We start from the raw sequence: 26,949 nt of genomic DNA, 5'->3' as shown, positions 1-26,949 counted from the left end.
AATGGTGGCCAAGGGTAAACCAGAGACTGAGAATTTCTGTCACCCACAGAACCGAGACCATGTTACTTGAATAAATGACATGTTAAGCCATGCTTAGCCATTATATTTCCTGCTGAGAGTTTTGACAAATCATAGACTTCAAAATGCCATCATGGGGGAAAAATGAGTTCTTTAGGAAAGAACAGTATTTGTCTTCCTCAAGTATAACTCATCATTAAGAACAAGTGTCTGGAAAAGAAAACAGTTCTTCAATTGACATTGTAACTTTGCCCCTTTTATTAACATTACAACAGAATTTTTAAAAGAAATCTGCATGCCCTTATTAGTTCTCTTGATCACTTGCCAATCTGTAATTAGTGAAGCGGCAACTTGTATAAAAGATTTTTAAAATGCATAATGCAAACAGGAGGAAATCATGCCTCTTAAAAAGTAATCAATGTCTTTAAAAAAATCTAAATACATTTTTAAACTATGCTATCCAAGAATATGTGTGTGTGTGTGTTTGTGTGTAATATGTCCTTAGTAGACATGAGTTAAAGGAGAAGATGTAAATATCCAGTTTACTATTTAAAGTTTTGTATTCTATATAGATGTTGATTATCAAGAACATATTAAGTAATAATTAGACTTATCATTATCTAAGAGGGTGTGTTTTAGCTGACTGTGTGTTTTTTCACTGAAAAGAAAATAAAGTTAAGTAAAAAAAAGTATAGTATATATATTTCAAACTAGTAAATGAAATGCTTATCTGCTTTATGACACTGAATTTTATATTCTTTCTCTATTCTAGCCAAAAATCATCTTGCATCTCTCAAATAAAGGACTTGCTATTTAATGTTGACTTTTTTTTTTTAATGGTGCTAATCTGCTTCATTAACAATAAGATCAGGTAAAAACTGACGTACAGAGTACTTAGCCTTTAGATGAGTTTGTTGTTTTTTTTCTTCTCTCGGAACGATCCATTTCATTTTACATATATTACCTCACTGATCTCTAACATTGTTCTAGAATGGTGTATTACATTTTACAGAAAAGCTTCCTCTCATAAAGCAAACAAATAAAAAAAAGTACAACCTTGAGTCCATCTTAAGAGTCAACTATGAATGTGTATATCTACTATATGTTAATTACTCAAGCAAACTTGGAATTTTGCACCTCCTAAATTCCTAGAAGGATTATCCTGTGTGGCTGCAGATAGCATGGCCCATTCCACCAGGTTCCTCTTGTTGTTCTAATTAAGCTGCCTTCAAGGTGCCACATGTAAATGACTTCCATTATACCTTCCCTGGGATCAGGGATAACTTTGAACTTCTGGTGGGGTATCCAGAGCTTTATTGCTGGATAGAAAGTATGGTTGATTGATACAACAGACTGACTTTTCAATTTTTTGTAAAAGCTAGTCTTCAGAGAGATTTCTCAGTGAAGGTAACAGCCTGTCTTGACAACTTGGTGAGCATAGTACCATCATTTCACACAAAATATATGGCAGGCATTAATTTTCAGTGTCAGATCAATTCATTGACCACAACTATCAAGAGCACAAAGGGACTGGACAATTAATTCCTTTTTGACATGAAATTACTATATAATAGAACTGCAACCTTCACTCTTTCTCCAACCAATTGTCTGATACTATGCTTTCAGAGGTCATTGAAAGCATGGGGCATAAAACCTTTGACCAAAACTCTTATTGCGTTTCTATACTTGTTTGCTGATTGATTTATATCAAATCATTGTTTTCTCTTCTTTTTTTAAAAGATTTTATTTCTTTATTTGAGAGAGAGTGAGAGCCAGAGAGATCACATAGGGAGATGGAGAGGGAGAAGCAGACTCGCCACTTAGCAGGTAGCCCAATGCGGGGCTCAATCCCAGGACCTTGAGATAATGACCTGAACTGAAGATAGATGCCTAAGTGAATGAGTCTCCCAGGCACCCAATTGTTTTCTTTTCAAATGTCACCCCCCCCCATACACACCACATTCTTCCAAAAGTGCTATTGCTAATGTAGAAATATCAGAAAGGGATAAATTTCAGCATTTTTCAACCCTCCCCTATAATTTAGTTACCTTTTAAAAATGATTTTTTAAAATATTTTTTATTTATTCATTTGAGAGAAAGAGAGTCAGAACACAAGCAGGGTAAGAGGCAGACGGAGAGGGAGAAGCAGGCTCCCCGCTGAGCAAGGAACCCAATGCTGGGGTCAATCCCAGGAACCTGAGACCCTGACCTGAGCTGAAGGCAGACGCTCAATCATCTGAGCCACCCACGTGCCCTTCATTTTTCTCTTATATAAGTGTATATGTGTTATTGGCATATAGTATCTAAACTGATATGTGTATTTATTTTGCTGGTTCCTATCAGAAGTAGGCAGGTTCCTGAGGCCTGGAATTTGGTACTCTAAAGTTTATCCTAGGATGAATTTGACACTTGATAATTCAGAATATTTCAATGGAACTTATATTTTCAGAGATTTCACCACAGAGTCTGATGAGGCTATTGAATGGCCTTTACCACACCACATACCCCTCTATACCCAGCTTAATGCCGGCCAAGTAGTGGGCATTCAATGTGTACTTGTTAAGTTAATGAATGAGTTCCTTCTAAAGACATTGTGGTAATGTCTAATTTACATACATTGATTCCAGCAAGTTGAGAGCAGATCGTATTTGTCAATGTTAGTCATGTTCACTTCTGGTTAACAAAGGTGGTTTTTATATTTCCCTGGGACTGCCGATGATGCAAAGCCTCATGGCAACATTCTAATCTGTAGAAACTAGATAGCACTGAGAATGAAGACATAAGCAGAAGGGAACTTAGCATAGGGGTTAAAAATTTAGACTCCAGGTCTGAAAAGCCTGGATTTGAGTCCTGGTTTTGTTCTGGGACCTTGGGCAAATTATTTAAACTCTCTGTTTAATGTAAGTGTTCATAATAATACCACCTTCATAGGCTCAAAGTGAGAACATTCGATGAGTTAAAGCCACTAAAACAGTTCCTGACACAAAGTTTGTGAACCAGGAAAAGTAGAGTACCTCTACCATTGGTCTCCAATGTCAAAAATTCTTTTTTTGCTTGTTGTTGTTGTTTTTATAATTGCTTCCCTTCCCTCTTTGAGCTCATTGAGCATAAACATGTGGGGGCCAAGAGTGGGTCACCTTGGTGTGAAGATTATTTTGAGCTGAAGGCAATTGAGATCCTACAGGCTCAAGAGAAAATTTTTGCCCCTCCCTTAGCTACACAGAAGAATCTAACTTAGGGGTCTTTCCCAGAACAATAGTTATTAGCAGATATAAATTTTATCTGAGTGACCTTTTGGTAGGATAAACATCTAATTACCAAACATTTGCTCTTCTTCCTATTTCCTGTGAATTACATTCCTTTCCTTTGAAGTCCCAGACACTGACCCCTTTTTCCTTAGTTCAGAATGATATATACCTCATCACACCCGGCTGTCTTTGGAATTTCCATGTCTGCATAGGTTGACCACATATATGATATTCAATTTGATTTTCTCCTGTTAATCCGTCTCATGTCAATTTGATTCTTAGTCCAGCTAGAAGAAAATCTTGAAGGGGACAGGAATTCTCACTCCCTGACGAATGTAAATATTAAAATAAATCAATATTTTTAAGTATATTTGCCCTCTTATCTTATATTTAAAAGTAAATGGCAGATGGTTTCCCACTCTTACAGATCCTTCTCCTGGGAAACCCCTTAGGATACCATGCACAGAGCACTCAACACTGAGCTCTTCATGACCTTGCAGGATGCCCAGACACATGAGTGCTCAAATGCCTGGTGGAAATTCTGAAGTCTCTCCAATTATATTTGACCTGAGAATAATAAGGTTCCCTGAATTTGTATTACGTGACACTGAGCTAAGTGTTTTGTGTGCATGATGCCACCAACCACCCTATCCAAGATGGAACAGTGTTGCCTGACAGGACCTAGGACCCAGTAAAATCTCACAGAACTGGAACACCCAACCACTGTGTTGGTAGCAAAATGTCTGAAGCCATGAAGGGATTGGAGGAGAGGAAGGTAAACCAGCTTTAAACAGAGCACAATAGGCTGGTGATAATCCAGGCTATGTCCAGTTTCCCAAAGGTCTCATGTCTTTGGATGAGGGTTTATCAAGAGAGCCCTTTGGCCCTTAGTGCCTCAAAACTTCTGTCCTTCCAAATATCAAATTTCACAGACTCGGACCCAGCCTTCTCTTCTGAACTGACATTTAGCTCTAATTCTCTGACTGATATATCAACCACTCTTGGTCTGAGTACATCAGCCACTGAGCTTCTAGACTCCCAATCTAGAAACAGATGATATTGCTTATGGCCCACAATAAGAAAATTACTGATTCACATAGACGGCATTTAGATTAGAATTCGAATTTGGCATATCTAACCTGAACCAGCATGTTTTAAGTAGCAGTAGACAGGTCTCTTAAAAAATATCTTCCTAAAAAAAAAAAAAAATCTTCCTGGGGCGCCCAGGTGGCTTAGTGGGTTAAAGCCTCTACCTTCGGCTCAGGTCATGATCTCAGGGTCCTGGGATCGAGCCCCGCATTGGACTCCCTGCTCAGCAGGGAGCCTGCTTCCCCAGCCCCCGCATGCCTCTCTGTCAAATAAATAAATAAAATCTTTAAAAAAAAAAAATCTTCCTTATTATCCATCTGCTACAGTCCCCAAAGTCACCATTTAAGATTGAATCACTTAGTCTTGAAAATGATCTACGTATTCTATTTAAAGAACTCTTATTTAGAGTTTCTTGAAAATCCTTGATCCCTCAGACTCTTTGTACAGGCCTCAATATCATTTGTGTAAATCACCAACCATCTACATGTGAGGCTCAAGGACTTTATTATAGTTAATCTGATTATTTTATTATATTTAACCTTCAAGTTAAATCTGCAGGTCACACTCATTGTAATAGTCTCAAGGTGAAGAAACTGAGGTTCAGGGCAGACCACATAGCTCTTGGGGAGCCAAGAAGTAGATGTAACTGATCCAAAAGCTGTTCCTATTTTATTTCCATACTGACTGCTCAAATTTGGTTGGCTTAAATTCACCGATTTTAAATTAAAAGTTTGAAGTCACCCAAGTAACCTTTTATACTTACTTTTCCTTTCCCCACAGTTGTTTTGATTCTGTATAAACATCGACCCCGCTCACTAGTTAATTTCAAAGGCTTTTTAAATGTCAGGAGTTGAGCTGAGATTTCATGAATCTCCAGCCTCTGAACAGGTCATTAGTCCAAAGCACTTTTTAGGCCAACGCATCCACCCCTAGTGACTCCAAATGCCAGTTAAACAGATGCCCACCCTTGATAATATCTACTTAAAACCCAAAGAGTAAATCTTATAAGTAGCTCTGCAGATTTGACTATTGAAAGACTAATGGGTCCATATAAAATAATCTTCTTCCAACTTCTGGGTTTAGGAAAGCCCTAAAAACAAATTAACTTTAATGTTTTTCCAAGGTTTGTTAACCTTGCTCGCTCAACAGCTGCTCTGCTTTCATAATGAAAGAGAAACGAAGCCATAATGGCCCTAAGGTTGCCAAAATTTGGGGGTGAACAAGCTTCCTGTGCTCTTCAGAACATTCCCTCTCCATGAAGTATGATTCTCAGATTCCAACAGTCTCAGGACATTTACATCTCAGCGGTGATGAATGCCACAGAGAGACAGCAAATAGGACTGCAGTGAAATTTAATGCTCACTTTAGATGCTCCAGTTCTTATTAGAAAAGGTCACCCATTGTCCCACTCAGATGATTAATGCAGACTCTTACATCTTTATGGAATATTTCCGCAATATGTGCTGTCTAAGTGACTGTTTGTTCCTCATTTCAGACTCTACTAGTGCTTAATACTCAACATGAATTTAGATGGGTGGAAAAATGCCACTTTGCAGCTTCAGGGTTTTGTAGCTTGCCCTGTTAAAAGGAAGCTTAAATCATGGTGTCCAAAGAAAGCTTGAAGCCCATTTTCATCAAATTTCCCATAGCAGTTTTCTTTAAATGTATGCTGATAGCATAATTACTATAATAAACAAGCCCCTTTTCAGTGGTACTTGGAAAATTCAAACCAGAACGATTTTCTTTCAGATGCTGATTAGTTAAATCCTGCCAGACCAGTGGTAGTAGCAATAATCCCTTCTTATTTCCTATGTTAGAAAAAGCCAAATTTCTTAAAGTATAAATCGTCTACCTTACCTGCTAATGAGTTATAACATGGACACACAACACTGCTTGTGATATTTTTCAGGTTAGGAAACTTAATTTCTGGGGCCCAAGGAAATAACAGTTTTTAGCTTCTCTCCCTACACCTGTCCAAAGGATCCTTCGAGGACAGAACTTTTCAATCTTGAGCACAGAAATTTAGACTCTTTAATTCCGGTTTCTCTTGTTTTTGTTATCCTCACCTCTGTTTTTTATTTCTTATTTCCCCAAATGTGGGCATCCTGGACAGACTCAGTGCTTAAATCCATTGTGACATAATTCTCATTCCCATAATATTCACCTGGCTATGCAAATTCATTATCAAGTTTCTACAATTGCCCTGGAAAGTTTCATGGAATCCTGGATTTAGATGGAGGAAGAAAATTTTCCAGATGGAGTTGACCTGGAAGAATTTGCCCCATGACTCACATGAGTTTTTCTCTGTGTCAGGTTCCTTCCTCAGCCCACTAACGATTTTGTTGTTGAATTTTTATATGCCCTCTTAAAGTGAGTTACATTTCATAGCATCACCAAGTTCAATACATGCAGGCCAGATTGTTTTGGGTTCTGCCACTAATGTTGGACACAAAGAACCGATCAAATTGTCAACAGTCAATGTGAAAGAATCAATTATATAGATCTAGCCCAGAGCGGGAGAAATGTAGGTAGTAAAATAAGATTTTCTTTTTTCTTTCCAAGTCAGCCTTACTAGCCAAAGAGGTGAAATCACTTTACTTTATCATTGCCCGAATTTGGGCCTGGTCATGTGGATGAGCCAACATCATGTACTACTGAGTACTTAACTATAATTTGTTCTTTTGTTGCAAATACACAGGAAATATCAAAGCCTCTCTTCTCACAATTCTGTGTAAGATTTTAAGCATAACTTCAAAACAGAAATGAATACATGAACAATCATTCCATTTTTACCACAAAAATAACTCTGGCTTAAAAATGAAAATTTAGGCATCCAAATTGGAAAAGAAAAATCATCTCTTTGCAGATGACATCATCTTATATATAGAAAATCCTAAAAATTACACATACACACACACACACATCTATAAGAACTAATAAACGAATTCAACAAAGGTGCAGGAAAAATTAAAATTAAACACAAAAATTAGTTGCATTCATACAGAATAACAATTCAAAACAAAAACTAAGAAAGCAATAGCACCATTGTTCAGAGTGGTGCCTCTCATAATTCGGGTTGCTATAACAAAAATACCATAGAGTGGGTGGCTGAAACAAGCATTTAGTTCTCCTGGTTCTGGACACTGGGAAATCTGGGATCAGGGTGTTGCCATGATTGGGTTCTGCTGAGAGCCCTTTTCCTGGTTCACAGATAGCTTTCTTCTTGCTGTGTCTTCACAAACACAGCGGGCATCAGAGAAACAGGATGGAGGCTCTCTCTTGTTTCTTCTTATAAATGAACTACACGATGAAGCCTCCACCCTCATCACCTCCTAAAAGCCCCATAATCTCCAAATACCATTGCACTGGGGAGCAGAGTTTCAGTATATGAAATTTTGGGGGAACACAAACACTCAGTCCATAGTAAGACCAAAAATATTCCTAGGAACACACTTAACCAAGGAAGCAAAAACTTATACACTTAAAACGATAAAATGTTTGCTGAAAGATATTAAAGGAGACACAAACAAGTAGAAAGAAATCCCATGTTTGTGGACTGGAAGACTTACACTGTTAAGATACCAATACTACCTCGAGCAATCTACAGATTCAATGCAATCCCTACCAAAAGCCCAATGACTTTTTTTCAAAAATAGGAAAATCCATCAATAAAGTTAGAGAGTATTATGCTAAGTGAAATAAGTCAGTCAGAGAAAGGCAAATACGGTATGATTTTGCTCACATGTAGAATTTAAGAAACAAAAACGATCATGGGGGGAGAAAAAGGAGAGAGGAAAACCAGACTCTTAACTATAGAGAACAAACTGATGGTTAGCAGAGGGGTGGCAGGTGGGGGGACAGGTGAAATAGCTGATGGGGATTAAGGAGTGCATTTGGGATGAGCACTGGGTGTTGTAAGGAAGTGTTGAATCACAAAATTGTACATCTGAAACTAATACTACACAGTACGTTAACTAACTGGAATTTAAATAGAAACTTTAAAGGTTTTTATGTGGAATTTCACGGAACCTCAAATAGACAAAAGGATCTTGAAAAAGGAGAACACTGGAGGACTCATACTTGCTAATTTCGAAACTTACTACAAAGTTAAAATACTGGCATAAAGTGTGGTATTGGAACAAAGACAGACATATAGACCCATAGAATAGAGATCGCAAGAATGAATCCATGCATACATGGGCAAATGATTTTTGACAAGAGTGCCAAGATCATTCAATGGAGAAAAGATAATCTTTTAGCAAATAGTGTGGGGAAAACTGGATACCCACTTGCAAAAAAATGAAATTGGACTTTTACTTGGTTTATAAACAAAAATGAACTCAAAATGGATCAATGACATAATGTAAGAGGTAAAAGAAAACATAGAGGAAAGGCTTCATGATACTGAATTTGGCAATAACCTCTTGAATGTAACACTGAAGGCACAGGCCACAAAATGAAAAACAGATTAGTATCCAATGTAGAAAGAACTCCTACAACTCAATATCAACAAAAAACAACCTAATCTAAAGATGGAAAAAAGATTTGAAAAGGTATTTCTCCAAAGAGGATATATAGATGGCCAATAAATACATAAAAAGAGGTTCAACATCACTAATCCTCACGGAAATGCAAATCAAATGCACAAGGAGATAGTACTTCCCAACCATTAGGATGGTTATATAAAAAAACAAACAAACAGAAAATAACAGGTGTTGGTAAGAATGTGGTGAAACTGGGGGCGCCTGGGTGGCTCAGTGGGTTAAAGCGTCTGCCTTCAGCTCAGGTCATGATCTCAGGGTATTGGGATGGAATCCCGTATTGGGCTCTCTGCTCAGCGGGGAGCTTGCTTCCTCCTCTCTCTCTGCCTGCCTCTCTGCCTACTTGTGATCTCTCTCTGTCAAATAAATAAACAAAATGTAAAAAAAAAAGAATGTGGTGAAACTGGAATCCTTGTGTTGCTGGCCGGAATAAAAATTGGTGCAGCCACTTTGGAAAACAGTTTGCCACTTCCTCAGAAAATTAAACGTGCAGCTACCATATGATCCAGCAATGAAAACATATGTCAAACATATGTCCATACAAAAACTTTTACACAAATATTCATGGTAGCATTACTCAGAATATCCACACAATGGGGGGAAAACAAGTGTGCATCAGGTAATGAATAAACAAAATGGGTTGTATTTATACAATGAAGCATTATTTGGCTATAAAAGAATAAAGTGCTGACACATGCTACACCATGGATGAACTTTAAAAACGTTATGCTATGTGAAAGAAGCTAGACACAAAAGGCCACACATTGTAGGATTCTAGTTGGAGATCATGTCCAGAATAACCAAATCCGTAGAGACAGAAAAAGTAGATTACATTTGCCAGAAGCTGGAGTGCATGGGGAATGAGGTTTGACTACTAATAGGTAGTTTCTTTTCCTTTTTTTTTTCTTAAAGATTTTATTTTTTTATTTGAGGGAGAACATGAGAGAGAGAGAGAGAGAGAGAGAGAGAGAAGGCGTGAGTGTGAGCACGCACAAGTGGGGGCAAGGGGCAGAGGGAGACAGAGAAGCAGACTATCGCTGAGCAGGGAGCCCAATGCGGGGCTCCATCCCAGGACCCTGAGATCAAGACTGAGCCAAAGGCAAAGGCTTCACTGACCGAGCCACCCAGGTGCCCCTGCGCTACTAACAGGTAGTTTTGTTTGGGGCTGATGAAGATGTTCTGGAATTAGATAGTGGTGGTGCTTGTACGACTTGGTATATGTGAGAAAAATCACCTTAAAATTGTATATTTCATGAGTGCATTGTATGCTGTGTCAATGATACCTTCATTTAAAAAATGTATACTGCTTAATAAAACCCAAATTAGATAGACTTGGCTCAATTCAAGGGACATTTACATGCCAACTGTACTGGTGTTTGATCTTTCTTGACCACACTCCCAAAAAGGTAAGAGTCATAAATTTAAAGATTTTATTTCTGTATTTGAGAGAGAGACAGTGAGAGAGAGCATGAGAGAGGAGAAGTTCAGAGGGAGAAGCAGACTCCCCATGGAGCTGGGAACCCGATGCGGGACTCGATCCCGGGAGTCCGGGATCATGACCTGAGCCAAAGGCAGTTGATGAACCAACTGAGTCACCCAGGCATCCACACATTTAAAATAAATAAATAAAATAGAAAATAAAAATAAATGTAAAAAAATTAAAAATTAATTTTTAAAAATTAATTAAAAAAAGAAAAAAAGAAAAAGTAAGAGTCAAGACTGTTTCTGATAACCAGGCAGGCCACAAGCAGGAGAAAGCCTGGATACAAAATAGGAAAGTATCCTCACCCCATTGATGGTGGACAGCCTAGAATTTTCACTTGGGATTTGCATTTGTTTACAATATGAAGGTCCTAGACCACCAAACCCAGAACTTTGTATTCACCTTCCCATTTTTGTTGACTCTGCTGGCAACTTGGTGAGAAGACAGAGATAAAAGACCAAATCAAGAGACTAATAATATATTCATAAAGAGTATTCTAGAAAGTTGAAACTTCTGTTTTATGTATTCTTATATAGTTCTCATCCAAGTGGACCTCACTTCAGTCCCACTGAATGTATGAGAGTAGAGCTCAGGAATTTATATTTTTAATAAATATCTCTGGTGATTTTTATTCAAATGATGATTATTCAAACTGAGTCTTTTTTCTACCCACTTTGTATTTTGACCAATGCCAAGTGTATAGAAAGTTGAAAAATATATAGTGCGACAAATGTCCATATACAGTATATATTTTAAATTAGATTCAATAATTAACACTTTCCTAAATTTTTTCTGTCTATTCTCTCCCTTCATCAAATACTTTGAGAGTAAATTACAGTCATAATGACACTTCACATATTTCACCTTAAAACAAAGACATCTTCACTTATAACCATAATTTAATTGTCACACCTGGGCTATTTAAGACTGATACACATATACCATCAAATATACAATACTGGTCCTATTTCTTCAGTTGTCCCAATAATGTCCAAATGTCCATTATAGCTTTCTGGTTTTGGGGTTTTTTTGTTGTTGTTGTTGTTTGTTTGTTTGTTTTGCTTTTTGTATCCAGGGTCAAGTCAAGAATCACACATTGCAATTAGTTGCTACATCTCTTTGTTCCCCTTTGATCTGGAATACCTCTCTCATCTTTTTCGTCTTTCATGAAACTGACATCTTTGAAGAGTATAGAATAATCATTTTGAAGAATGTCCTTCAATGTGGATTTGCTTTATTGCTTCCTGATGACTAGACCTAGGTTAAAATGTTCTATTAATATAATGTGCATTCTTTTGTCCATTATTGGTATAGTTTGGTTTTATCATTTACTGTGCCGTTCACCAGATTTCTCCATTGTGAAGATGTTTTCCTTTGTAATTAATAAATAATCTGAGGGTGATACTTTCAAACTAACCACTTATTCTTATGCATAAGAGTTTTTAACCAGCTTGTATACCATAATTACCTCAACAATCATAGATCTCTGCTTAATTGCTGTAGTTGTAACAGAAATCATTAAACTCGGAGTTTAATTGTAATATTTCCCTCTTACTATTTCCTTTGTATCTTGAACTCAAATTCAAATATAGCCATCCTTCCTTAATATGATTGTTTCTACATAATCAGAATTTGAGATACAGATACAAACACTTTTATCTCCTAAACAATTTCAGGTTTCCAAAAATTAGTGTTTGGTAGAAAATGTTTTCTACCCCACGGTTCTCTAAATCACTTTAATTTATTAAGGGTGATAAATGATGGGCTGGGTATCATGTTTATCTTTGTATTCTTAGTCCGCTTATAACTAGAAAGGTGGTTTTGTTCTGCTTCGTAAGTCTTATAGATGTTGAAAAATTTTATAGGATGACTAACCTTTTTTTTTAGCAAATGAAAAGATAATGCATTAAGCTATCTTTTAAGCATTGCTGAAATTCAATTATTTCTGTGGCATGGACTCATACAGATTTTAAATACACTAAGGAACATAATGTGACCAAGGGAATATCTAGCATGAATGTACCTTGCCCCATCCCATTTTCATACACATAGATATTTGACTATTTAATTGTACATAATTCTATTTGGCTGTAATGGGTATGTTTTGTCATTTAAAAAAAAAACAAAACACCCTGTAAGTTTCTCACTTATTTTATTCAACCCTACCTCGCTCGTCAGTGCCAGGTGCCCTGAGAAATCTCAACTGAAATTCTATTATTTAAGGAGTTCAGGGATTTATTTTCCTCCAAGAAGTGTTAGCTTAAAAAGGACTTGATTCTCTCTGTAGGTCCTTCCCATTTGGTTGAGTTTCTCTCACTGCCATGTTGCTCTACTTAGCAAATGACTGGCTGGCAGTTGGAATAAGCATTAGCTCAGTCATTATCAGCCTTTGCCAAGCAGGAGGCCCGGGCCACTGCAGTTGGCTGTGTCAGAGCCCAGGGAGTGTGCCGTTTCAAGGAGCCATCACTTGGCGGTGATCAGCACCATCCATTGGTCCCACTTCCACCACGATATCAAAGTCCATTAGCATTTTGCTGCCCCTTTTAAGTGGTAGTTGCTGATGAAGTTCAATATGACAAATATTTATTAATCACTGCCTAAAGCAAAGCACAGTGTTAAGCACTGTTGGAGGTAATAAAATAAGTGCAATCCCTTTCTTCAAGTAAAATATAAACCAGTAAGGGAACAGGATGATTTTTTAAAATAGCACTGTTACATCTCAGATTCTAGGAAATGCCAGAAAGGGAGAAAAAGGGCGTCGGGGGGGAGGGGCGACACAAAAAGCTATGAAAATGTGAAGAAAGGAGGAGAAAATTATCCACTAAATTGAGAGGTAGGAACTAGCCCTCCAGGTGTTCTGAGAATATGGGATTTTCTGAGGACACAAAATGATAGGAAGATTTCTGCTCTATACTGCTAAGAGAATCATGACTTTTAAGTAACAGAAAATACATCACGGTGGGGAGTTAGCTTCTCCTCCTATTAGGCAGATTATTTTGTAACTTTCCAAATCCAAATCATAAGATTTGGGCACATTCATTTCACTATTCAGTACCTTTTTTCAATGACAGCTAGAAACCAGAGCATGCTCTAGGACCGAGTTGTTGTAACAGCTAATGAGACCCATCTAGTTGGGTGGTGTAGACAAAGCAACACAGTAATTTCGCTGAAGCTGTCTGTGTGTGCGGGAGAGATGTGAGCTCAGAGGAGGAACACCTCACCCACTCTGGAGGGTTCAGAGAGAGTCCCAGAAAGAGACATTTCCAGACTTGAAGCTAAAGCAGCAGTATTCCAGCCCAGTAAGCAATGGACGCCAAAGCCCTTTTTGTCCTAAACACTGTACTCCTATGTCCCAAGACCTTCTAATTGCAGGTACCTACCTGGAAAGAACACTGTGTACCCTCTAGTGGGTACAATAATATAAACAATCTTCACTTCGTATTATAATCTCATTGAGCCACAAGGACAAAATATGCCAACCGTTTAGAAGGTATTTATTTACCACAATCTAGAGATATCAAATACCCATGCAAATTAAATCAGCCCTTGATTAAATTCTGTGCACTAGTGATGGCCATGGTCACACTATTATGGATTTTATTTTAAATAAAGAGAGAACAAAATTATTTATGGTCGTCTGAATTTGTAGGGCATTTGTTTAAGAATGACTTATGGACTATTGGTAAGAGAAAAAGATCAGAGAGGTCTGAGCACTTAATAAATACAGCAGTGGTGATACGATTTTCAGTCTGATTTAGGAACTGTAAAGACAGTTTGGGCTGTGCTCGAGATGCAGCAGAAGCTCATTTTGGATGATCAGTGAAGTGAGGGAGGTTGAACATTCTCAGTGCAGCAGTTAAGCGATCTTGGCAGTGCCAGAGAGAACCAAAGAGATTTGTTCTAGTTAAAGAAATGAATATTTGGAACTACTTCCGTGGCACTCAGGGGAACATTTTTCTTATTTGCTAACGGGAACTAAAAAATAAATGCATCACATTTGCTGAGGTCTCTACAGAAGATATCATTGAAAGGGAGTAGGCAGATTTCATAGGGTCATGTGATGCTCGGTGTTGGAGAGCTCCTGTGTACCCAGATGAATTGCTCCCTTGCCCAGCCCCACGTGTGAACTGGGGAGCATGACAGAATCCTTTCCTGTTGCTCTAGGACCTTGCTCTATCATCACCTCTTCCTTCTCCCTCATGCATCTTCAGTGTCTTCCACTCCACTGAAACCTCCTCAACATTTAGACATTCTCACGTCTTCGAAATCTTTAAATGTAACAGGATATATTCTAGTCAGGCTTCTCCTGGCTTCTCTTTCGTTGTTCTTCTTCCATTCACAAACACGATTCCTGACAAATACTCTATATTCACCATCTCAACTGCCTTCCATTCCATTGGTTTCCAGACTGGCTTCTGGGTCCACATTCCACTCTATTTGCCCGGAGACAGTGGTCACCAGTGGCTAAAACCGATGGGCTCCTCTTGATGCTTTGCCACTGACCTCTTGCTGGCACCCGAATGGGGACCACTCTTTCCTTCATAAATATCCTTCTTTGGTTTCTGAAATATCTTCCTCATCTCAAGTTCTTTCTGAGATCACTGTTTCCCTCCTCTAATATCCCTTAAATATTGCTGCCATTAATCTTCTATCAGTTTTTGCACAGCCTCAGATTTCTTCTTTCCCCTAGGGAATCCCAAATCTATGTTATCAGGAGAGGATCATCTCCTGAGTCCTACGCTTGTAATGCCATCTACCTGTGCGCCAGCTCTACCTGAATGTCACATAAGCACTTCAAACCCTCTATGGATGAAACTGAAGCTATCATCTTTCATTCCTGATTCTCTCTTCTGCTTCAAATTGATCGGCGTGCCTTGAGGGAATATTTTTTGTCTGTCACTGACCTTTCTGCATGCATTTTTAAAGAAAACTCATCTATTCTACTTACTAAACTGTAAGTCCTCTAGGGAAAAGGGCTCTGCCTTCTTTGTTTTTGTATCCTCAGCAACTAGTAATGCCATAATTATTTGGGAACTACAGATGAAGAAGTGGAGTGAAGTGAGGTCCAGAGTGTACCTCTGGGTTTTTCTGCACGACAATGAAGCATATCAGATCAGAGTCCCAACACATGGTTGGAGGTGCTCCCTGGTATGACTGCTCAGTGAAGTCTCCCTTTTATTTCTCCTGGCAGCTCTCAAAACACTGCCATGTGCCACCGTGTTCTCTTTCCCAAGCAGGTACAGAATGCAATCCCAGGAGAACGTCTAAGGAAAGAAAATTGCCCATAAGAGTACAGCTATGAGGAATGAGTACATTTACAAAGGAAATGCAGAGCCATGCTCCAGGGAAAAGTACTAGGTCTTTCTTCTATTTTGATGTTTAACATTCAGCAGACTGAAAGCATTCAGTCTGTAGTAATGGAAAACAGCCTTGAAAAATGTGAGAAGATTTTATCATTAAACCTGACAAATCATAAAAATCTCAAAGGAAATAAATTTAGTTGGAGAGATAAAATTGCTATAGGGTAACATCAGGACTCTCAGCCTTCAAAAGTACATATATGTCGGTATCCAAGGACCCTTTGGAGTTTCTAGCCCACATTAAAATAAAGAATTATGCAGAAGATTCTATGAAAACATAGAGGAGGGGCATCTCACTTGGTCTAAAGGAGTCAAGAGAGTTCTGCCTGAAGAACTAAAACCTGATTTTGAAAGTTAACTTTTCAGCTGGATATTTAAGCAGAAGGAAGAGTTTGTACTAAGGCACAGGGGGGTAAATACAACATCTCATTTGGGGAACTACGCCAAGTTTGGCAAGACTTAAATGTGAGTGTATGGGGGGGTCAGAGATGGCTGTGGAAATGTAGCAAGGGAAAAAGCATGAATCTCCTTGTATACTGTGTTTGCAGTTTGACAACCATGGTAGATGGGGAGCCATGAAAGTATTTTGAGTAGGTAAGTGGCATGATCAGATTTGTATTTTAGAAAGATAATTCTGGAACCAACACATGTGATGAATTTGAGAGGAATATGTCTAGAGACAGCAAGACAAGACAAGCAAGAAGACCATTGCAATAACTTGGCAAGAAATCACATTAGGGGGGCACCTGGGTGGCTCAGTGGGTTAAAGCCTCTGTCTTCGGCTCAGGTCATGATCCCAGGGTCCTGGGATCAAGCCCCGCATTGGGCTCTCTGCTCGGTGGGGAGCCTGCTTCCCCCTCTCTCTCTGCCTTTCTCTCTGCCTACTTGTGATCTCTGTCTGTCAAATAAATAAATAAAATCTTAAAAAAAAAAAAAAGAAATCACATTAGGAAAAGAAGTTAAAGGAACTGATTCAATAGTAATTCAGGAAGTTGAATTCTAGAACCTACTGCATTGTGGAATAAAGGGATCTAGGATAATTCCTGGGGTTCTAGTTTCTTTCAGTTATTCAAGATCTATATCTAGTACTACGTCTCAGGCTCTGTCAATACAATAATAAACAAAACAAAGCCCTAAGCCTCAAGGACCTCACAGTTTTGGGGGGTTATGAGCAAGTAAAAAAAGGTCCAGTGCAGTATGCAGTAGGATCTTCTAGCACAAACTTGGGATTCAATAAATATTTCAGCTGAGATATTAATGACAAAAAGTGCTAGCTATGTAAAAGGGGCGAGGGAAATATTCTTTGAAGATGGACTAGCATTTGCAAAAGCACAAAGGTAAGAAAATATCTCTTAGTTTATTTAGGAAGCTGTAAGAAAGACTAGGTAACATCATGCATCAAGAGAGGGAATATAGGAAGATAAGAGGGTTTAGTGATGATAAGCCTAAATTCATGCATGTTGAGATGGAGATGTCTATGGAATGTCCAAATGGAAAGAATGGGTCCTGGAGTCATCATAATTGTCTTGGACTTGACAGAGAAACAAATCTGAAAGACAAAGCAGGAGATAAAGCTGTGAGGGCTGTTAAGATTTCCCAGGAAGAGGGCAGAGAATGAGAAGAAAGAATGCAAAGGACACAGTCCCAGGTAACACAACCATATTTAAGGGGGAAATGGAGGAAAAGTGTCACATGACACCGAATCAGGAGAAGAAAGAGAGATCAGGGGAAATCTAGACATCAAGAGGGTTTTGAGGAAAAGGGATTCAACATTACTAGATGAAGCTGATAGCTCTAGTAAAATAATGACAGAAAACTACCGATTGGACTTAGTGTTTATGAGATCATCAGTAACCTTGTCAAGAGCACTTTCAGTGGAGTGGGAGCCACAGAGCCAGGTTGGGAGTGGCTGATAGGTGAGCAATTGAAACGGTGAGTATAGATTACACTTTCAAGTAGCTTGATTGTGAAGGGCCAGAGAGATGGTAGCCACAAGATCGCTGTGCAGAGTTGGGGAAAAAAATTGGTCTACTTTTTGTACTAAGGGAGAGGCATAAACAACTTTATCAGCTGAGGGGAATAAACCAAGAGAGAAGGAAGGTGAAGAAATGCCATAATGACCTGGAGGAGATAAAGAGGGATGAGATACACATTATGTGGAGGATTAACCTTGAATTTCAAAACAGCTGGTCCTCCAGAGTTGGAAAGGAGAGGTGAAGGATGGATGAAAGGAGAAGATAACATGGTAGATGGAGTTCTAAAGAGTTGGGGGAATAGTGTGATGATAAGGTCATCTTCTCAGGGAAGGGATGTGATGTGAAGGCACAGGAGTGTCCTTATCCCAGAGTCTCCCTATTTCCCATTCCTCGCTCACCTTTGTATCTCTAGCCATCACCAGACTGAACACTTTTGTTTTGTCAGGATTCCAAATAGGTCACTTATTAATCTGGGAATGGTCAAATGTCAGCTCACCTGGAACACTACAAATAAACACAAAAGAATCCCTGAGGCTTCCGGAAGCTTAGTCTTCTGTTTTTGATATGCAGCATTTAATAGACTAAAGAAAGAATTATTTACACAGAAAAGACATAGGGATTTTTTTTCTTCAATGGATATATTTGTATTTTATGCATAATTATATTCCAAAACTATAGAAGGGATCATGATTATGTGAAAATGATGGCCTTTAGCCCAAAACTTCAAGGATTTAAGAATCTGATAATTGGTCTCCTCCAGAATGAAATAATGGGATAATTTTAATTTAAGTTATTGTGAGTTTAAATATATAATAGTTAATGGACAGTCTACCAAGCACTCAATAAAATGCCTTATAACTTGTATGAATCATAATACATGCTATCTAATTTTTTAAACCTACTTTAAGTAATGATCTGAGGACAAATTGTCCAAAGAACTGAGCTTTATTTTTTGTGTTTGTTTTCAAGGTGCCCGCATTTGTTGCCCCCAAATGAGCAATCTCTGGGTCAGTCTCCAACTGGCTGGAAATTCAAATGGCTCTTCTGAAGATTTGACACTGCCTCTAGTATCATTTAATATTTTTTATGAACATCTTAACTACAAAATTGAGAGAATTAAGCAATGAATGACACCAGGATGGCCAGACTGCTAACATCCCCAAAGAATGAACTAAAATTACAAGTGACAGAGGCCAATTACAGAAATGATCTACCCAAAACACAGAGAAGTTCAAGAGAAACTTAAAATTACACATTCTTACCTGCTTTATTACCTTCTCTTTGTGAAGGAGAATGATAATCATCATTTTTATGACTTATGCCTGTGGATTTATTTGCTGATGTCACTCACAGTCATAGTGGATAATAGTGTGCTTCCATATAAAGCACAGATCGAATATTCTGGTCAAAAATTTGAAGGGCACTCATTTATAGCAAAGCAAGTCAGTAGGAAGGTGGTTAAAGTAGGATTAAATTTGGGGCACCTTAGTGGCTCAGACTGCTGAGCTACTCTCGATTTCAGTTCAGGTCATAATCTCGGGGTCCTGGGGTCCAGGCTTGCAATGGTCTCCATGCTCAGCGAGGAGTCGGCTTGAGGATTCCATCTCTCTCTTCCCCTTCCGCGGCCTGCTCTCTCTCTCAAATAAATAAATCTTTTTAAAAACAGGATTGAATTCAGGAAGGAGTGATAGAAAAATACTGGTGGCTCAAACAAGATAGAGTATTCCTCCCTCAAAATCGAAAAGCGAGTTGCCCAGTACTAGAATGGCAACTCCGTGATGGTCAAAAACCCAGACTCCTCATGTCCTGTGGCTCCAGCACCTTCAACACATGGCTTCTCCTTAGAGTTCCAGGTGTCTCCTCAACTTCCACCACCGAGTCTACATTCCAGGCAAAGAAAGAGAAAGGAATGGAAACACACGCCTTCTCTTCTGTTTTGTTTTGTTTTTTAATGTGTTCGTGTGATAAAATATACATAACAAAATTTACCATTCTAAACATTTTATGTGTGCAGTTCACTGGCATTAAGTACCTTCACATTGTTCTGCAACCATCACCCGCCATCCATTACTGTAACTTTTTCATCATCCCAAACATTTCTGCCCATTCATTAATCCATAACTCCCCACATCCCCTCAGTCCTTGGTCACTTCTATTCTACTTTTGGTCTCTATGAATTGGACTACTTTAGGTAACTCATGAGAGTGGAGTCATATAATATCTCTTCTTCTGTGACTGGCTTATGTCACTTTGCACAATATCTTCAAGGTTCATCTGCATTGTAGAATGTGTTAGAATTTCCTTTCTCTTTATTTATTTATTTATATTTTTTTAAAAAAAGGTTTTATTTATTTATTTGACAGAGAGAGAGATCACAATTAGGCAGAGAGGCAGGCAGAGAGAGAAAGAGCGGGGGAAGCAGGCTCCCTGCCGAGCAGAGAGCCCAATGCAGGGCTTGATCCCAGGACCCTGAGATCATGACCTAAGCTGAAGGCAGAGGCTTAACCCACTGATCCACCCAGGCGCCCCTCCTTTCTCTTTAAAGCTGAATAATATTCCATTTTTATGTACATGCCACAATTTGTTTATCCATTCATTTATCGAAGAACAATTGGGTTGTTTCAGTCTTTTGGCTATTGTTATTTTGAGTCCCTGCATTCAATTTCTTGGGGAAATGTCTCAGTCAGGTTTATAACTTTGCAATTTCCATGTTTTCTTCTGAATTTTCTCTCTCTATTCAAAAGTAACAAAGCATATATGCTTTGTTTATACTACTATATATTGTTACATTATATATTTTGTTATACGTATTTTGTTTTATGTATTATAGAGACACAATACATATATTTGTTATATATAAATATATTTTACATTATTCTTTTTATATTTATTTTAAAACATATTTGTATAAATAGATAAATAAGGTCACATAATTTAGGTCTCTTCTGCATTAATAACATATTTATTATTACTCTCAGGCTAATATATAGCTGATTTTACTCTAGGCTAGAGTTGAATTTTCTTTCAATTCCATCTGCATCCTTAAATGTCCAGAGTTTTTAAAATATTGTATTGAGGAGACACCTCAGTCATTAAGCATCTGCCTTTGGCTCAGGTCATGGTCCCAGGGTCCTGGGATTGAGCCCCACATCGGACTCCCTGCTCTGTGGGAAGCCTGTTTCTCCCTCTCCAGCTCCCCCTGCTTGTGTTTCTGCCCTCACTATCTCCCTGCCAAATAAATAAATAAAATCTTTCTAAAAAAATTGTATTGTGGTGTAATTGACATACAACATTATATTAGTTTCAGGTATAGAACATGATTTGGTTATTTGTATACATGGCAAAATCATCACAATAAGTGTAGTTAATGTTTGTCACCATAAATAGTTACCAATTTTTTTCTTCTGATGAGGACTTTTAAGATTTACTCTTTTAACAAATTTCATATATGCAATACAGAACTTTTTTTTGATGGTGTCAGAGTTCCAAAGAATTTAGCCATGCAGTGTCCAAACTTTTTGCAAAAGTGTGTTTTGTCTCGTGAGCCTATTGCCTCCCTACCTTCCGATGACAAGGTATTCATGCAGCTAGGCCATTTGAGTTAACAAGAAACATGTTTAAAAATAATACACGGGGGACGCCTGGGTGGCTCAGTTGGTTAAGCAGCTGCCTTCGGCTCAGGTCGTGATCCCAGCGTCCTGGGATCAAGTCCCACGTCGGGCTCCTTGCTCGGCAGGGAGCCTGCTTCTCCCTCTGCCTGCCACTCTGTCTGCTTGTGCTCACTCTCGCTCCTCTCTCTCTCTCTCTCTCTGACAAATAAATAAATAAATAAATCTTTAAAAAATAATAATAATACACGGACATGCATATTTTTAAATATGATTATTATATCAGTATTCAGGAGAGTGAATAAAAAGGTGCTTAAATTAAGAAATTAGCAACATTAATTATTGTTTATAAAGATTTTTAAAGTTTTTCTCTATTTATTATATTTAACCCATCAGTGAGGGAGTAATGCTAAGGGATCAGGGATACCATGGACAAGAAACGTATGTTCCCTCTATTCTGCCATGATATGTTTGGAAGACCAGGTCTCTCCTGAGAAAGAACTCATCCTAAAGGAATGTTTGGTCCAGGGCAGCAAGGGCCAGTCTCCAAAGGAAAGAGTGATTCTTATTAGAGCTTTCCATTTTCTCATGGACTAATGTCTGAGCTCTGGAAAGATGAAGTACCACTAACAGTGATAAAAATGTAAAGAGCCATTCACTAAAATAAGGTGTTGGGTCAGAATGACTTTACTGCCCACCTATATCAGATTCTGGCCAGAATTTGGGGTGACTGTTGAACCCACTGAGACAAAGGAAGGACATAGGGTCAGAGAAGCAGGTAGTACCAGCCCACATGTATGACAGAGAAGGCACAAGAAACAAACAAACAAACAAACAAACACAGAAAGGGAGGAAATGTTAAGAGTCAAATACAAGCTGAGGGCTAACTCATCAGTGATCTTATGACACCGAAAATGCCCTAAAGGTGAAGGGGAACCTGACAGGGCTTGGATCCTAGAATTACACACATGGGGGCCAGAGATGTGCCCTTATATTAGCCTCACTGTGGTACAAGGGCATCTCAAGCTGTGTGGCCCAGGGAGTAGGATGTTCATAAGCATGTGATCTCTAAGAGAAGGAACTGGGGGAGAAGAGAGGAGAAATGAGTAACTTGCATTTAAGTAAAGATATATTAATGACTAAGATATTAATCCCATTTATTTTCAATATTCAAGTCATGTTTTGTCACGAAAATATGACTTTACTTGAGGATTTTACTTCTTTCACAAATCTGAGATATCTGGCTAGAAAGGAATGTGTGAGCCATTTTCCATCTCACTGATCACAGGTATAGGTCATTGATCAACAACAACAACAAAACATCTTGTAAAAAATGAAAGCAGCAAAAACATAGAAACTGTCTTAAAATAGAAAACCTGGTGGCAGAAGTACCCTCAATTTCTTTGGCACAATGAAGCTAGACGCGGCATCTGTACAGTCTGTTCATACACCCTTTTCATAGATGGCTTGTGAAACCAACACTCAGACTCACATGAGAGCCTCAGTGGAAGCCAGATTTCACACCTCCACCCTTCAAAGTTCTAACATAAGGAAGAAAATCTGATGTCATGTCATCTTTAAGAGACTTCGTGTAGAGAGAGGAGATGCTGGTCCTGGAATGTCCAATGCCTGCCAAGGGGCTCTGCCTGGTGATGTGTGTGTTCGTGAAGGAAAATGCCCAGTCGTGACGGTTTTCAGCCCTTTCAACAATGTATCTAAAGGCAACAATAGAGAGGAAACACAATCCCTCTGGCTGTGAAATGAAACAAAGAACCTGCATCCCCAGGGACGGCTCCTACTTCATAAACACTGTAAGGAGGCCATGTTGTCTCAAGGAAGAGGACAATGAGAGGAGAGTCCCTGACACCATTATGCCGCTATATGGCTGGCACAGGGGATCATAAAACTGAGTGAGGCAGCATGAACCAGTGAGCAGAGCCCTCCCTCGGATTTATGAGCAATCCACTCATCATTTTCACCCAGTGAGGGCACTCAAGTTCTTAATAAAATGCCTTGAAATCCTGACATAAGAAACACAAAATGTTATCATTGCTAAAATCCATGAAATTCTCCGTCCTCCATCAGAGAGTTCAGATAAACCACAGAAGAAAAAAAGCAATAGATTCCCCACCTTATTCAAAAAATAGGCACTTAAAAATATCTGGTCTCAGAAAAATGGCCTCTCTTGTAAACCGGTTTTCTGGTCATAACATAGACCTCACCTGCAGTTACCTAAATGCAACATGTTTCCCTCTGAGAGAGTGCGGGAGCCCAGACAAGGTCAAGCACCCTCCATCTCAGGAGGCATTAGCTCGTGACTCCTTTTTAACAGCAACACTTTGGAAGTGACTGATGCACACACCCAGAGGTTCTTAATGGACCAATCGCAATCACCACAATAGAAGCTGTTTAAGGAGCTGTCTTTCATATTTGCTGTGCAAATCATTTCTGTAAATGCGTGGGTTTATTGATCTGAATAAACCATCCCTTGGTGTAAAGAAGGGAAGATCTGTGTTAGTCACTGAATATTTCACTCCCAATAAAGCCACACTTTGGAAAATGTGTTCCCTTTCGGCACTATTACTTATTGTTTTGTTTGGCTGGTTTTGTTTTAGCTCTGAGTCCTTAAATCTCTAATATACAGTTAATACCAGTTAGGGAAAAGGTCTCAACATTTCTCTTCTCATCTTCATACCCTTTATTACAGTGCTTGGTATAGGGTCGCCTGTGAGGCTCAGTCGGTTAAGCATCTGACTCTTGATTTCAGTTCAAATCATGATCTCAGGGTCATGAAATAGAGCCTGGTATGGGTTCCGAGTTAAGTGTGGAGCCTGCTTAAGATTCTCTCTCCCTTTCCTCCGCCCTCTCTCTCAGTAACAAAAATGACAATGCTCAGTACAGAGCAGGTAGGTTAAATGAAGATGTACTGACCTGCTGCATCCAACAGTTCACTATATATTCACTAGCTAACCTACAAGAAGCAGAAATTAAGAACGAATAGAAAGGATCCGTATCAGTTTAAAAGTTCCTTTCAAGCCGGTTGAAGTTAAACCATGCAGTTTCGACTATGGCATAATAATTACAGGAAATTATTAAAGGGGGCACCGTATAGATCCTATTTCTGGATGGATTTTGTCACGCACACTCGGTCAAAATACAAATTCCAAATTCAAGTAAATTCTTTTCTGCTATGAAAAACTATGTGAAAAACTCAGGTACCTCTGCCTTAGCAAGGGAAAGCAGAGGAGTCCCGCACTAAAGACCTGTCCCTTCATTTTACCCTCTCCACTTCCCCCTCTAATTATTTTAGTTTCTCTTTTTTTATGGCTGCTCCGCCTCTCCTCCTTTTCTTTGATTGCTCATCAGCAAAACTACCCATTTAATTAGACACTTACACATAATTGAAAAAAATATTATGTATGCATTTTAGGTGGTACTTCATGGGGTGGTCCTAGGTAGCTGGGCAGGAAAAGATTAGTATTTAAAACTTAGGCATTAGTAGTAACGGGCAAGTAAGCAATTCTGCATAATTATCATAGTGTTTGTTACATATTTGTTATTTTTATTGTATAATTTCATACGAATAATCTGAGATGCACCAGAATAACCTCATTGTTAGGCGTATATTCCACACATATGAGTGTTGTCACTTTAAATCTAAGTTTTATTCACAAGCTTATATGAATTATGTGGTGAGTTTTTTGGCTACATAAAAAGCACATAATGAAACAGAAGTTTAAGATTCTCTGAATATAATATGAAAGGAGTTAACTTAGTGACAAATGGTTTCCTATAATTAAGAGGGGTTGAGAACATGATTACTTATGAATTTTAGCTGCTAGTTAACTGGCTAATTAATCAGAAAAGGGAAATATCCATATGAATACTTGGTCTCTATAAGTTTAATGAGAAGTTCCCAACAATGTAAATGTCACGAATAACATAATAAAATTGAATTGAGGGGCGCCTGGGTGGCTCAGTGGGTTAAAGCCTCTGCCTTCAGCTCAGGTTATGATCTCAGGGTCCTGGGATTGAGCCCCGCATCGGGCTCTCTGCTCAGTGGGAAGCCTGCTTCCCCCTCTCTCTCTGCCTGCCTCTCTGCCTACTTGTGATCTCTGTCTGTCAAATAAATAAATAAAATCTTTAAAAAAAAAACTGAATTGATTTATTTGCTTTCCAACATAATATTCCTTCACCTGATGTATCAAATTTCAAGTCTGTTTACATTTTTGGTCTAGGAATAGTCATACTTTATATTAAGTCTATAAACTTGAGTACCAAGTTAGCAACATTAAAAGTTTAACTTATTTAGGTAACAGACGAGGAAAAAAAAACAGTTTTTATTACTTTTTAAAATCACCTAACATCAAAAATTAAAATAATCATACAAGGATGTAAACTCCTAGCTTGTAAAAGCAATTCCTTGAATTGTTTTAAACTCGTGTGCAATTTCCAACTTCTTCATATATCAGAAAGAACATATGCAAATATATCCAGTTTGGCATTTGCGGGAGAAAATCCCTTAGATGCAGAATTTCATTGGCTGCTCAGATAGGAAACTCATTTTGGTTTTGCTTAAAAATTAACACATCCTCTCGCTGACATTTAAGACCAGTAATTGGCTGCAAAGTGCTCAGTGATGCTTTTAGATGAACTGTGGTATATATCTACACAAAATCTATCTATCTATAGATATCTGTATATATATCTATATATAGATTATATATATAGAAAGATAATATATATAATGTTTATATATCTGTATCTATCTATATGGGGAGAGAGAGAGATAGAGAGAGAGAACATAATTTTCTACTACATCATCCCGTTGCTGCATACCTTATGACATCTTGGTATTATAGTGTAGGGCATAACATACTATTGTAAATGACTCTCTTTTTCACTCTTAAAAACTCTTCTCAGATGGTGAAATGTGACCCAAACACCTTCTCCAAATCCTAATAAAACTAGTGCCTGGAGAGCAAAAGGAGAGAAGGCCCAAGGAAGTTTTCTCACACAGATTTCACAATCTTTTCATTATTGTAAATCATTTTATCATATTTTTATAGCAGCTATATGATAGATCCAGCTGATATTTAAGTTATAAATTATAAATATGAAAAGAATAAAAAGGAAAAAGAAAGGTTGAGGGGAAAACACAGAATCCTAAAAAATATATATATATACTGCTACTCTAGATGTTTTCTATTTTTATTAATAAATTAAATCCAGATGGTGCAAAAGCTAAGGGCAAACATCTAGCTAAAAGGAGAAGCAAGAAGCAGGCAATCATTGGAGAACGTAGCATATTGTCTTTTTTTTCTCTTATCGTCAAATTTTACCCCTATTCATCTCCCAAACATTTTAAAAGGATACAATGAGCAGCTGCAGTCCATCCATCAAACCTTTGCTCTTCTATCCCAGAAACTTGCTCCAACTAAGGAATATTCAGTTTTAGTTGCAATGTATTTGAAGAGCAAATATTGACTGAGCACCCACTACGGGTCAGTTTCTTGAATGTTCCACTTGCACATTATACTTCCCATATTCCTTCTTGGCCAAACACATGCAGCAGTGCTACCCAGAATCTCTAATCATGAGAAACAGGTAACAGCGGCAATTGTTG

The sequence above is a fragment of the Martes martes genome (assembly GCF_963455335.1).
Source record: "Martes martes genome assembly, chromosome: 13".
Taxonomy (NCBI): Eukaryota; Metazoa; Chordata; class Mammalia; order Carnivora; family Mustelidae; genus Martes; species Martes martes.
Note: the sequence above shows the minus strand (reverse complement) of the source record.